The following is a 14,238-nucleotide window of genomic DNA, read 5'->3' as shown; positions in this document are numbered from 1 at the left end:
TCTACAAGATGCAAACTACTTCTATGCAAAATTTCACCAAGATAAGTTAGGCGATTAAGCAATGCTAAGGAAACAATTTCTATTTTTACTAATCCCGCGGGTAAATTTGACCAGTAGCTTTCCTGAGATAAAATTTAATATTACCTACGTCCATAACCAGAATACAAGCTACAAGTGTGTTAAATTTCTGGGTGTTCCAAGTTTCTGTGTGTGTCTGTCTGTCTTTCCGTCTATTTATCCGTCCAACCGCGCATCACTCTGTCTGTATGTATGTCTGTCTGACGGCTTGGCTGTCTATATACAGCTCACTACCTTGAAATATTTATATTATATTCATCGCTATGTTTACTACACTACTGTATCTGTAACATATTTTGTTAGGTAGCTAATTTATTTAGGAAGATTGATTGGTTGCGTTCCGTAGTTTATGCGGCTAAAACCGCAGGGCACAGCTCCAGTTTAATATACTATATAATAAATTACGTGTCACGAGTTTTGGTCTTGAATAAACTTCGAAAGTGCTTAGAGTTTTACTTATATTATTAACGCATTGTTTAATAGGGTATAGTTTGGAAAGAAAACTGGACCGGTACACAATATCGAAAACTGGTAGGTGGCGCTGCAAAAAGGTTCTACGTGTTTTTTAAGATTCTTCGCATATGGAAATACAAATGTAACGAAAAATACAAAATGGTAGTGGAATTAAAAAGAAAACGATAAACCTAATTACTGACTTACAATCACATATACATTACATTTTAGTTACATGCATATACGTTCAAACGTGTGTGTGAATTATTGTTATAAAGTTACCTGGGTCCAAAACCTTTTAATATTTGTTGCAATAGTTATCTGTGACCCCATTTGACCTTGTGTAAACAGTTGAGTAAAATTGACTCACTTTAACATTTGAGTAAATTAAATGGGTAAAAATTCCTAAATTCTTGCTGCTGTAGCGTACTAACCACGTAGTACCTTCAAACATCATCACCAGTACCACATAAAAGCTCAGTAAAAGAGCCATTCGTTTCACCCGCATCGATTCCCATTTGCCAGCTTGGAGGAACTTTATTGCTCTTAAAACCATTTTTATTTCCCTTTCAAAAGTGCCCTCTACTCAGTGAGGGACGGTTTACGTTTAAACAAGGTGTGACCTCGCGGTTTATTGTTTGTAAATTAGGCGATCGTTTTCGAAATAAAAAATGGCGACGCGTTATTAAATGAAAGTTCAAGTTGAGGGTCAAAGGTCCCTTTCGCTTTATTTTTGTTTACGTGGGCGCTCGGAATAATAATAAGTACTAATTGAGTTTGTTGATTCTAATCGCTGAGAATTTATTACCCACCTCTCCAATCCCGCAAAAACAGCTTAACCTGGCTTTCATTTTCATACACTAAACAAATATGAAGCGATGATAGCATAGGGGCTAAACCACCATGAACTTTAACCGTTTTTAATTTAAGCCATAACATATCACTGGCCTTAACTGTGAAGGAGAGCATCGTGAGGATACCTGCCTGTAAACCTCCATAATGTTTTGAAAGGTGTTTGAATATCGTTTTGGCCAGCTCGCTAGACAACGGGCTAAGCCCTTCGGAGAGGTGAAGGAGAGGAGATACCATGTTGATGATATAATGGTAGTCATTTTGTTGCACACAAAAACTTAATTGAAGGTTCAAAAGTAAAGCTATCCTACAAACAATGTTTTGTGCAAAATACTGTACAATGTGTGAAACAGTTATAATAATAATTGTCTATATAATATTACGCGTGTGTTACAGTGTTATGGATTAAAATAACAACACAGCCGCTTGAATCTTGAGCCTTAATTTACATAAACAATATGGTTTCGCGTTCACGCTTGAACTCAGCGACCTACCTTCTAGAATTAGTGTTTAAACGTGTATGGTTTCACCTGTTTTCAGAGAAACAATATTTACTCATTCCTTTGCTACTTGTCTAAACTGGACTTAATTTCCTAATGAAGTGCCAAAATCACCTATATCCTACCCAGTGAGATCAAAGCATCCAGAGTAAATCTATTATATAGCAACTTCCGGATCTCACAGACAGAGGCACTCAGCAACTAAACGCTGTCCGCGTGGCTTAAACAAATGTCATATATGTGACACCCAGCATTCTGTAAGCCGAATGCCTCGATCAAACTATTAATATAAAGATTAATAATGTGAATTCAGCTCAAACCCCCCTCCCACATCCCACATCTGTGTAGCGGTCTGACATGGTGCCTGCCGACCGCACGTTATTCAAATTAAAATTCATTTACTTCAAGCAAACCTAATATGAGTACCTACTTTTGAAACGTCAAGTCTGTCCTTTTGTATCTACCACCGGTTTGGAAAGCAGATTCTACTAAGAAGAAGAAGGTTCTTTTGGCAGTTTTCTGAGTTGTGTTAAAATAAATAGTAAAAAATCTTGCAGGAAACTTAGAAGTTTTATCTTTTAACATCATCATCTTTGCAATAGGTAATTTGTCTTGCGAAAAATGATAGCGGATCGGTGTGCTTCCAAGTAACAATGCAATTCACTTCTTATCCGTAACAATACTTAATGTAGTTCTAGTAAAGTTCTTACGGTTTATGGGAGATCCTCATTTTTTAAAACAAACTATCATAATTATGCGATAAGATCAAAACAAAGGTCAAGTAAGCAAGCCAAAAGCGAAGTATTCCTCCTGTAAAATAGTTGGCAGCACTCTTCAAACAATATCGCAGTTTCTGTTGAGATTCCATGCCGAAATGCTTAAGTTTTGCATTACTTTGTTAGAACTAAATTATTGTGGTCTAAAGTTCTAGAAGCTACTAACAGATTCTTTATCCCTCTCTAAATGCAGACGGTCAGACGGCCTATTGCGCACTATTACATTTTGATTCAACAATACATTACTCATTGTCATTGTGTACTGGTAATCCAAAAGTAATAAATTACTTAAATTAACCAAGGTTCATATGTATAATAATACAAATAATAATTTTATAGTTTGATCTTGTAAATGATATATAAATTAAAAAAATTATTATAAAAATAGTACATTATTCTACCTACTAGACAAGCCCTTTCATTTGATGTGGATGTCAGGCAGGGATTGAGGAAGTTGTGAAAAAATATACACGTTGCGTCACGTTTGCGTCGGGGGTTAAATATAATAAACGAAAGTTCTTCTAAAAAACTCGGACAAGGGTTCGCAAAATAAAACCAATCATAATTACTCCGTTCCTCCCTTTGAACATCATGCATAAATCATAATAAATGAATTTAATAGCATGGTCTTGTTTATGTTTCATTAGTCAATTTGCATTATTTTGTTGCATTCTAGGATTCGTCGAGGTCATCATTTTTTATTTATTTTATCAGCGTGTTTTTACCAGATAGTTAAATATTGTGTGATAAAAACCATTGATTGTTTTTTACTTGCACTTTGAGGGCACATCTGAGTGTTACTAAAAAATTAAAAAAACACGCATTGGAGCAGGGTTGTGGGCCTATGCTCTACAGTCGTCTCTCCTATGGGAGATGGGCATAGCTAGCAAATGACGTTTATAGGCTGCTGATGATGTATCAATACTCAGGGAATGTCTGTATAATCTTAATATATATAAATCTCCTGTCACGATGTTTGTCCGCGATGGACTCCTAAACTACTTAACCGATTTTAAATTAAATTGGCACACCGTGAGCAGTCTGGTCCAACTTAAGAGATAGGATAGCTTAGATCTTTAATTATAGTTGCAATTTTATTCTATTGCAAATTATTTGTCTATAATTAATTGACAGTCACATGACGGTCATACTACTATACTCATTTAAGGCTTAGCGATACTGAATACTTTAAAAACAAAATCAAACGCAGACGAAGTCGCGGGCAACAGCTAGTGTATAATAGTTCTTATTTTATAACAATATGTTAATAAAAACCTAAGAAAAAGTACTTCAAATTTTCTACTATAAGAGGTAACATATTTTATTGTATCGAGAAGACATATTCAGAAGTACGGAAAACGATAACAATTAATTTTTTTCGCAGCTGTGTAAAACTACCCCCTACATAGATTATGAATAGGTTAATCTTACCAGTTTAACACGAGGTACTAACTGAGCCAATTTTGAAATAGCATCGTAAGTTTACCTTTATCAGTTAAGGTGGTAACCTTAACTGATAAAGGTCACAATCACCTTTCTGCTCTCATAGGTATATGAGAGCAGAAAGGTGATTGTTCAAAAAAATCTTAGTCATTAAATGGCTTGAAACGTATGATTCAATTTGTCGAACATCTAATTTCAATTGTGTTTGATGTTAATTAAATTACGATTTTGAAAGTATTACTTATACGATAATATATTCCGATTGTTTTGAATATAATGTGTATATACATATGCCGTGTGGCAGATGAGAACACAGTTGAATTGAATAAAATAAAGAGAGAACGGGCTGCAGCGTCCTCGTGCTAATATTACGATCTACTATGATCCCACAACCCGTCTGCCCAGCGTGATGGTTATTCCCCGTAGTCCGGTGGATTGCTATAGGCTATTGGTGAATGTGTTAATGTATGAAAGCAATTTTTAAGGCAGAATTTATAAGTTTAAAAAATCACTATCATCGTTTTCAAGCTAACAGCAACTTCCTGGGATTCATTGTATAGGCAGTTTAATACGACACGATCTTCCCTATAACGATCTAGGACCAATGTTATAAGTTATCCATGAAACAACCTGTTAAAATCTCCCTAGAGATGAGAATACACATCATAGTAATTCGTAAATTCTTTGTTTACAACATTCAAACAGGAAAACTTTCAAACTATGGAAATTCTGTGAAGAGAAAATGCAAATTAGCATTTTCTGGAAAGTTCTTACTAACTTACTTTTAAAGTTGGTTTTACTTAACCTAACTTGGCCTTTTTGTAACCTAATCTAATTACACCTGAGTCACCAAAAAAATCCAAACTTTTCTCAGAACTTTGGTATAGTTATAGAATGTTTCTTATGTATGGAACTCAAACGACCTTCTGCAGTAAGTATTGTCTTTTTTATAAAATATAGCAGCATAAAACCAACAATTCACATTTGTTTGTAGCTATGTCAAAAATTTCGAGAGCTCTTATTGTTACTGATGCTGCAGTTTATAATTCAAGACAGTATATTTGTTACAAAAATAGTCTTATGTCCGCAAATATCCGCAATACGAAAAAAATAATCAAGGAACAAGCGGCCCTCCTGGATTTTGGAACTCCCTACAAAAGACCTATCCCTGCAGTGGACGTCACTTGGTTAAGGGCATGTGATGATAATGATTGATTATCTGCAGAAACTACATGTGTTTGGGAAGTTAGACCTAAGTTTATAGTTGTAACATTGTTTCTAACAGAAATTCGTGTTCCTGCGCATTACACACCCGCTTTCTTACAATAAGTTATAAGAATTAAACTATGAAGGTAATCTTACAGCTAAACAATATTATAATATATTTTTAAAAAGCTTTTATTATTAGGTAATAAAAAAAAACTTAAGTTTTTAGTTTTTGCGAGACACATTTGTTGGTGTACATAACTGATTTTTATAAATATACAAAGATAATAAGTTAAGATAATATATGAATTTTTCATACAATGGTGTCAGCAGAAAATTCAAGCACATATGGCTATAATTATTATAATTATTGCGGGTGTTCAGGCAGTCTGCAATAAGCTTTAGATTTAAGTCTATACATTTGACTTTATGTTCGGCATTACAGGAAGCCACGCACTTGCTTTAATTATAAGCTAGAATTCTTTGAATCCGAAGTATCAAAATTTAACATTAATATTAAATATATATATTATTTGCTTCGTAAAACGATATTAATTTAACTGCGGCTATATTTCTTGGTAACTAACCTATAAATTTATACAGTAAGAAAGCTTTAATAATGATTTTTCAAGGACTTTAAATAAGAAGGTGATTTTTCGGTTCGATGTGTGTTTAGTGTTAATGATATTTCGTTAATTTTTGGTTACTTTTTTAACTCAAAGTCAAAAAGTAATATGTTGAACAATCTATGCACCTATATAAATAATCTAGTTAAATAAAAGAATAAATAGTTTGTTAGTTGTAATTTCAAGGGTAGCAAAGGGGGTATCACTTTAGAATAATCCAGAGATATTTAATATATAAATATAATAATTGAAATGGTTTAATTAATGAATGGTACGATTATCAGCTGGCTATAAATCTTTTCTTTATTTGTACGCATTATACATAGCACAGTAGTAAGTATGGCGCTTATTTGGCTTTTTATAAATCTATTCTTTAATGGCGCGGTTTATTGAGATGTTATGCTATTGTTAACTAATACACATTATCAATCAGCCTATAACAGTCTACTTCTAGACTTAATGCTTCTCCCAATGAAAGAGTTTGCCCGTAATCAATGCGCTGGGCAGACGGGTTGGTGATCTGTTCCAACCACCTACTTGTTGTGGTAACACGGAGGAAACTGCTAACCGTTCTACTTTATATTCCGTTAGAAGAGGTTAAGGCCGTAGTCCACGCTGGTCCAATGCGGATTGGTGGACATTCACTGATATACATATACCTATCTCATTTTTGAGACACGGACGTTATTAACACGGCAAATAATTTGTGATTATATACAGAGTATATGCCTTATTGATCTGATGTTTCCAGTTACCGGTTCGCTAGAGCCGAGCCCCATTGAAGTATCATGGTGGGGCAGTGCTCTAATTCTTTCTCTCGTATAAGAGAAGGGACTGTTTCCAGCAGAGAGAGCAATGGGCCGAGAATGATAAAACTTTATGAAATCTACCAACGTCGTACCAATTACGATAAGCTCTCTTGCTTTTCGATTCAAATCTAGCTATCGTGAGATATGTTTATTTATTTATTTATTAATAGCACTAACAACATGTATATTACTCGTTTTTAAATATAGCACACACACAAAAACATGGAATGATATGCACGTCAATTACAAGTCCACATAGCATTGACCAAGCGTCATGTAAAATTAATTTAAAAAAATTCAACTCACCGATGTGTTTTGTGAGTTTTTTCCTAAAAGCTGTGGGTGAGTCATGGAAGATATCGATGCCAGGTACCTTTTTAAATAACTCTTAACAAGACTAGTTATTAACCTAGAAGGATATGATGTAGAAGATACTTTTCCGTAAAGCTGGATAAACAACATTCCTAAACATGGGAATTGAAAATTTAAATTGTTTGCTAGTTAAAAAACATATTTCGTAAATACCTTGCTAAAACTCAGAAATCTGTTAAGAGCCGTAAAGTATGGAAATTGTAACACAATTAAAGGCTTTGCATAAACTTATTGTATAATACCTAGTCGTTTAATCTTCTTCGTACCCCACTAATCTGGCAAATTGAGGGTAAATTACTATACAGGGTTAGAAGACATCTGTAGATAAATTATAATCATTATATTATGAATATTATGATAAGTTCACGACTTCATTCTATAATTCCGGCAGGCGAAATCTCGTTATTATGACATTATCCTAAGCCTAAACATGTACCACTAAGAAACACTCTCCAATAATGAAGACAGGGATTAAATGCATAGACCACAGAATTTAAAACATACAGAATCCCAATTCAGGCATTTTTGCATGCAGTGCATTGTGTCCTAAAACAGCGAAGACGCCCCGAGCACGTCTCACTTGTCACCCACGGAATGTTGCTAGCTCACAAACTTATTCAATTTTCCTCATTTTATGGTAAACGTCCTGTTCGAGAAACACTACTAAAGCGGAATGGTTTTTGATGCTTCAATATAAATCGTGTACACGGATTCTGTATGTTCTCAATTCTGTGGCTTAGACTACAATTTTGATTTGCTGCACGAATGAGAGTTGGTTGGCTGTAACGCCATAGTATCACATTTCAATGATAATAACCGGGACTTCAAGTGCACTGCGATACTTCCTTGACTCTTTATGGACTTGTCAAAAGCCTAAAAAGTAATTTCCCTGCCATTATTTGAACTTTCGCCGTTCAAGTACCGCCGCGTCGCCATTTTTCATTCCGATAACAATCATGTAATTTACAAAACAATAAACGGCGAGGTCGCGCCTTGTTTAAGCGTGAACCGCTTTTTCACTGAGCTGACGGCTTTTATTGCAAGGGAAATAAAAAAAGGTTTTAAGTGTTATAAAATTCCTCAAAGCTAGCAAATGGGCTCGATGCGGATGAAGTGAACGACTCTTTTATGAAACATTTAGGTGGCAGATTAGTACTGAGTTTATTGCATGTTATTTAAGTACTAAGGAGATTAAATATAGATCGTCATTTTTTAATCTTCATTTTCAGGGATTGTAATAAGAACCAGAAACCAGAAACTGGTACCTTTTCTACCACGCGCGTTTTAGCAGATCATGGGTCCTGTATAAAATAAAACAAATAGTTCACTCATATTTGATAAAAAAATTCAGTAGTTTTTTAAGTGACTTTGCATTATACGTAACAAAAATTTTACAATGACTACAGAGTATACCAAATAAAAACCAGTGCTGGACTCCTGCATTTTCGGGTGTACTCTTCCGAACAAACGCTTTACACACTCACGACACCTACATAGTCCTTAAATGCTAACAATTTCACCACTTTCCATGGACTGCGAAGTTATTCCACTTTTTCTTGTCTTGGTAAGGCTCGTTAACCCACATACGCTCTATATTTCTATCTCTATATGTACATGCCTCTTTCTTCATATAGAATGATATGTGGCCAGCTGTAAGGTAGTAATAGACGGATGATTATATATTGACTTATTGTATAAGAAGCCTAAAGCTTATAAAATATAGCAATATAAAGTCAGTTCCAATGTTCAGCTAAGCGAGAATCAATTACGACCCAATTAATAACGTAAAGCAATACTCCAGAATATCAAATAATAATAATGGAAGATAATAAAGCTCAAATGACTCGATGCGATGATGAATGACAATAAATGACCACGTGCGGAATATTTACGTAAAGGTGAGAATATGTTGCCCAAAGCGACAAAAGGTTTGACGTAGTTTAGAAGAAAGGAAACCTCAACCTCAGCCCACTGAAAGTTACTTCCGAGTTATTGATACCTATGTAATTTTATATATATCTTTTTTATACCTACATTATATGTGGTTTGGCTTCTAGTCTTAAAACAAGGATGTATCCTTCGCACATTTTTTTATGCTTATTAAAAGTTTTCCATATTTGATTTAGACGTTTCTTCTCATCTACGTCCGGTTGACCAATGCAAAATTCATAAGTGAAGGTACGCCATATATTTTCGTAAAAATAACGATCAGTTATCAGTCTATTATTATTTTCTCTTCTATTTTTATTACGTATCCAACATTATATAATATCAGTTCAACAAAGAATATATGATAAATCGAAGTTCTATCTGTCTGCCGCCTTATTCTTTTCATTGATACTGCATGACATCAATTTGCAATGTGAAAAGTTTCGAAATTATCTGCACTAAGACAAATGCTTTGTCAGCCACTTACCAGAACTACGTACGCGAGAATACGTCAAGGATTCTACCGACTTTGAATTCATAAAAAAGCAGTTAATATATAAAAGCTTAAATTAACACTGTAAGAATGAATTTATGACACTCTTAAATTGACGTGACCGAAAGTTGTATCTTTATATCTTCAATACTTAATAGTAATTAATTAAATTGAACTTGAAATTGATCTGTCGAATCGTGTATATGGTGACAATAAATGAAAATTAAATATTAACAAATTTGATCATACACTGTATTTTTAAGTTCTACATTAGTGTTGTCTTGCATCATGAACTGATTACTATGCCGGGCTATCATGACTTTAAAACTCCAAGAGAGATCTTCGATAGCGCAAGACTAAATTCGCCATCTATCGCAAGCGGCGTTAAACGAATAGAATTTAATTACTGCGCTGGCTCTTAATAATCCAAATTAAAGTTTATATCTAATATTCAAACAGACTAATTGATTCCCCTACAAAATAAAAAAATGGTTTTAATGTGGTTTGAATTCGTGAAACGTTAAAGGAATACACCCAAATGAGAAATAAATTGGCTTGTTCGGCCATTGTTAGCAGAGTTAATTGAAAATCCAGTCGACCATCCAAATTACTTAAATTTGTATAACAACATATTAATTATTAAGTATACCTATATTTGATTTATTTTAATATTTAATTACACCTTCATTCTTAGTTTCAAATGAGATGAATAGGTGAACTCGCTAAAGAGCACTCTAAAGAGTTTATTACGTAGTAATGAGTCTATGATACTGTGGCCGATAACTTAACATGCTCTGTGAGACAAGGATGTGCACAACGCTTTTCTCTTTACTTCAGCGGCGTACTGGGAATTTTTTGACAGAAGAATTAATAACTTAAAACGGATGACGCCTAAAATAAATTAATTTTGAGCTTTTTGAATAATTTTTGGCTCAACCCGGGGTTTGCAAAATATTCTTCCGTTGCCAGTTATATGAAAATGTTAGGTTAGGCAGCACATTTGTGCATGTATGAAGTGCACGCCACTGCCTCATGATCTACTATACCAACGAAGAAGTTATTGTTTGAATTTTTTGTGTTGATAATGTCTATCTACTGGTCATACTATGTAACTTAGTCCTTATTATATATTATCAAATTCTTATAAAATTAATGTTTATTATTATATTCATGTTAGTAAATTAATAATTACAATGTCTAAGCATAAAGATTTATTAGTTGTAATATGCGTATAATATTTTATTCCAGTGGGCAACATTGCGCGTCATATTGCAAAAACATGCATAAAATCCAACAGCGATGGATGGATGCTGCCACATAACTGAAATTGAATAAGCTCTAACGAACCCCGTAATTCGCTTAGGGCAGGGTTATCATGTTAACTTTGAAATATTTGCAACGAACCGGAAAAATAAATGAAGACCAGCGAACGTTTTATGATACGTAAGCATTACGATACAATATTTTTATTTTTAATGATGGTAGATCAAACCCATACTGTGTATTTCTAGCCATGTTGATTTCAATTTTTGTAAACTTACATTAACTTCGTCGACATTGACGTCGGCTGCGACTTCTAGGAACTATGTTTTGATAGTTCCTAGAAATGGTAGGATTGACATATAAATAATTAAATGGCAATGTTTCTTTTATTTATTAATTAAAGCTGATTCGAGATTCAGCTTTACGAAACTCTAATTTTGTTTAAATAGAATAGTTTAGATAGAGATTAGACTCACCTCTGCCCTAAATTCGAACCCTATAATAAAGTGGTTACACTATTTATAATTACTTAATTCAACTTAAGTAATATGTTACACGTGATTTCGGCGCATTACAATTTATCAATCAATTTTCAAATTAATTGAAACTATCTGTACACTTTGAAAATAGTGTTTGCACTCGATTTTATAAAAAGGCATTTGTTATGGTGAACAGGGTAAAATGAAAAGTAATCGTGCATGTCCTAAAATTTAAAAATGGAATTTGAAAATCTGAGTTCGTTAAATGTAATTAGCGAATTTACTACCTCACTGAATTTCAAATTCATCGAAATTCAACAAATCCGATTGATTCATTAAATTTAAATGCACAATTCAGTCACACTTCCAATATAAATTGTTTTAAAATTAAATTTCCAATCGCTAATGAATTCCAGACTTTCGCAACTAATCGAATACCGGGCAAGTTTCTGTTACGCCCGTCGAATTGCTATCTACCACAATCATTAAAATTATAAACCTTTTGCTTAGAAATCCATTGGAATTATTTAAAAGAATTTCAATTGCATACTCAAATTGAGTATACATACTCAAAAGTCCCTCTCTAAATCCTGATTTACACATCATATCTTCATTTATTTGAAATGAGACCTAAACAGTAAACGATTTATCTCATTTCTATTAGGAAAAAATAAACAATAGCGTGATTTATTAATTATACTCTATTCCTTCGTTTATTTTTAAACTGGTGTGCACCCAGTTAAAAAATTAAAGATGGATTCACATAGATAGAACTAGAATACAATGTGGTCGTATCGCTTAGCAGTGATCTCTGTCAGACGCATACACAGAGGACAATTAGACGAGTAAGGTGGATCGACTAGTGTAGAGCAAAAAGGTAGCTCATCGTAACCTGGTTGCTATATTTGTCATTTAGGTTATTTTAATATAATTTTTCTTACAATGTATTTTCATTTATCACCGTCTGTTTTTAATTTATCTTGGTAGTTAATTAGGGTAAAGTGATATGGTGGTAACGAAATGTAACTAAATAAGTTATTGGCTTCTTTTTAGGAGCGCGTTTGAAACCTTCTTACTTGGTTTCAAGCCAACGAATGAAGATATCACCTTCATATGAATACAGTGGAAAAAAAATCAAATTATATACTTATCTAAAAACGTGGTTAATAATATGTATATATATGAATAAAATACTTTTGAAACGCAAATTGTAAACTTTATTTTTGCTAACAAACATACTCAATTTTAACCTATCTTTGACAAAAATAAATAAGAATAAGGTAATTATTATAGATAAAGTACTAAGCAGTTGATTATTAGTTTTGCAGGCGAAAAAAATAAAATTTAGATCAGAAGGTGAAATGGCCTAACAAGGAATTAGGAATAAATGTTTATTTATCAAACCAAATATAATGAGAACCCAGCTAATGCTGTAAATGTCGTTTACTATATTAAAATATTATCAGAAAGTTTGTGACTTCCCTGTGAAAATTCAAATCGGGCTGTGTGCTTGGACGTAACTCAATTTTATCCATAAGATGAAAATCTAATATCAAAAATCCCATTTTAAATTGCGTAGGTTAGATCCGCAAAATAGTCCTTATATCGTAATAGGTAACACAAAATTCCACATTGAAATGTGGAACCCATCTATGCAACTTTTAGGCCGCGAAATATGATTGACTTGTACGCATTTTGCAGACAAATACATGCGAATGATTGCCGTTATATTAATAATGAAATACTTATTTTGTAATAAATATTAAACTTCCATATATTAAAACAACTAGCTGTTACCCACGACTTTCAATCCCATTATAACCATTTGCTTTCCTGTGATAAAAAGAAGCCTATGTTACTCTCCTCCCTTTCAACCAACTCTGTCCCAAAAATCAAGTCGATTTGTTGCTATTTAGTATATGCAACAATACACTAAATACAAATTTTATGTAATCACCAATATAAATATAATATATAAAAATCATATACACGATCTTTTATTAATATTAGGGATAAAACTTCTGTGCAGTTCGAATTATTATCATTCAAACTGTATTCATAAATAAATATTATACATAGAAGTAGTTTAGTAGTACCTACTAGAGCTTGTTGTGACAGAGTTCGTCCGGGGAAGTACCTACTATCGCCATGCTTATTTCTGCCACTAACCAACATTGTTGCACTGTTGCTGTGTTCCAATACGAAGGGTGTGGTTGGCGGTGTAATTACAGGCACATGAGACTTAACACCTACGACTCAAATTGATAGAAACAGGAATTTGAAATTAGAAACAGCAAAATGCAGGGCATGCACCTTGCATGGAAGCAAATACGAATAATGCAGAGAAACAGCAATTTTATAAGCTTACCAAATTCACAAAGGTTTTTTTTTTAGATTTTAATGCATAACTTAAATAGCTCTTGCCAACACACTAACAAAGTAAAAAAATCCCCTATTTACTCTCATCCCTAAATAAGTTTTTATAACAGTTATCAATGTAATTTTAGACTTCGGAGCGATATAAATACCTAACATAAACGATGTTATTCATTCAGGACACTCTATTGAAATGACAAAACCAGCGATGCTTTTTTAATCTGGCCATAAAGGCAGGCCATTTGTTCTGCCTTTATTTCTTGACCACAATGGAAAATTGAATGCTGGATAGTATGTTACAAATATGCTCTATTCAATATCGTAAAGCAATCTACACACCAGAGTTTTCAATTATTTCGAGAATTCTGATATGGTAGCATGCAACGACCGCCTACATTGTATAAAGCGTGAATAAAATGATTAAAATAATGAGAATTAGTTTATTTGGATCTGAGAAAAAGGGTCAATGACAATTCAGACATCATGTGCAGTAGCGTGCATAGAGAGTATGCACAGGGTATGCAGATGATATCAATTCAAGAAAATCTGCAGTACGAACTATGAAAAACTTAAGGTTAGGCAT

Source organism: Pararge aegeria, chromosome 1 (assembly GCF_905163445.1).
Source record: "Pararge aegeria chromosome 1, ilParAegt1.1, whole genome shotgun sequence".
Lineage (NCBI taxonomy): Eukaryota > Metazoa > Arthropoda > Insecta > Lepidoptera > Nymphalidae > Pararge > Pararge aegeria.
This window is presented reverse-complemented; position numbering follows the sequence as displayed.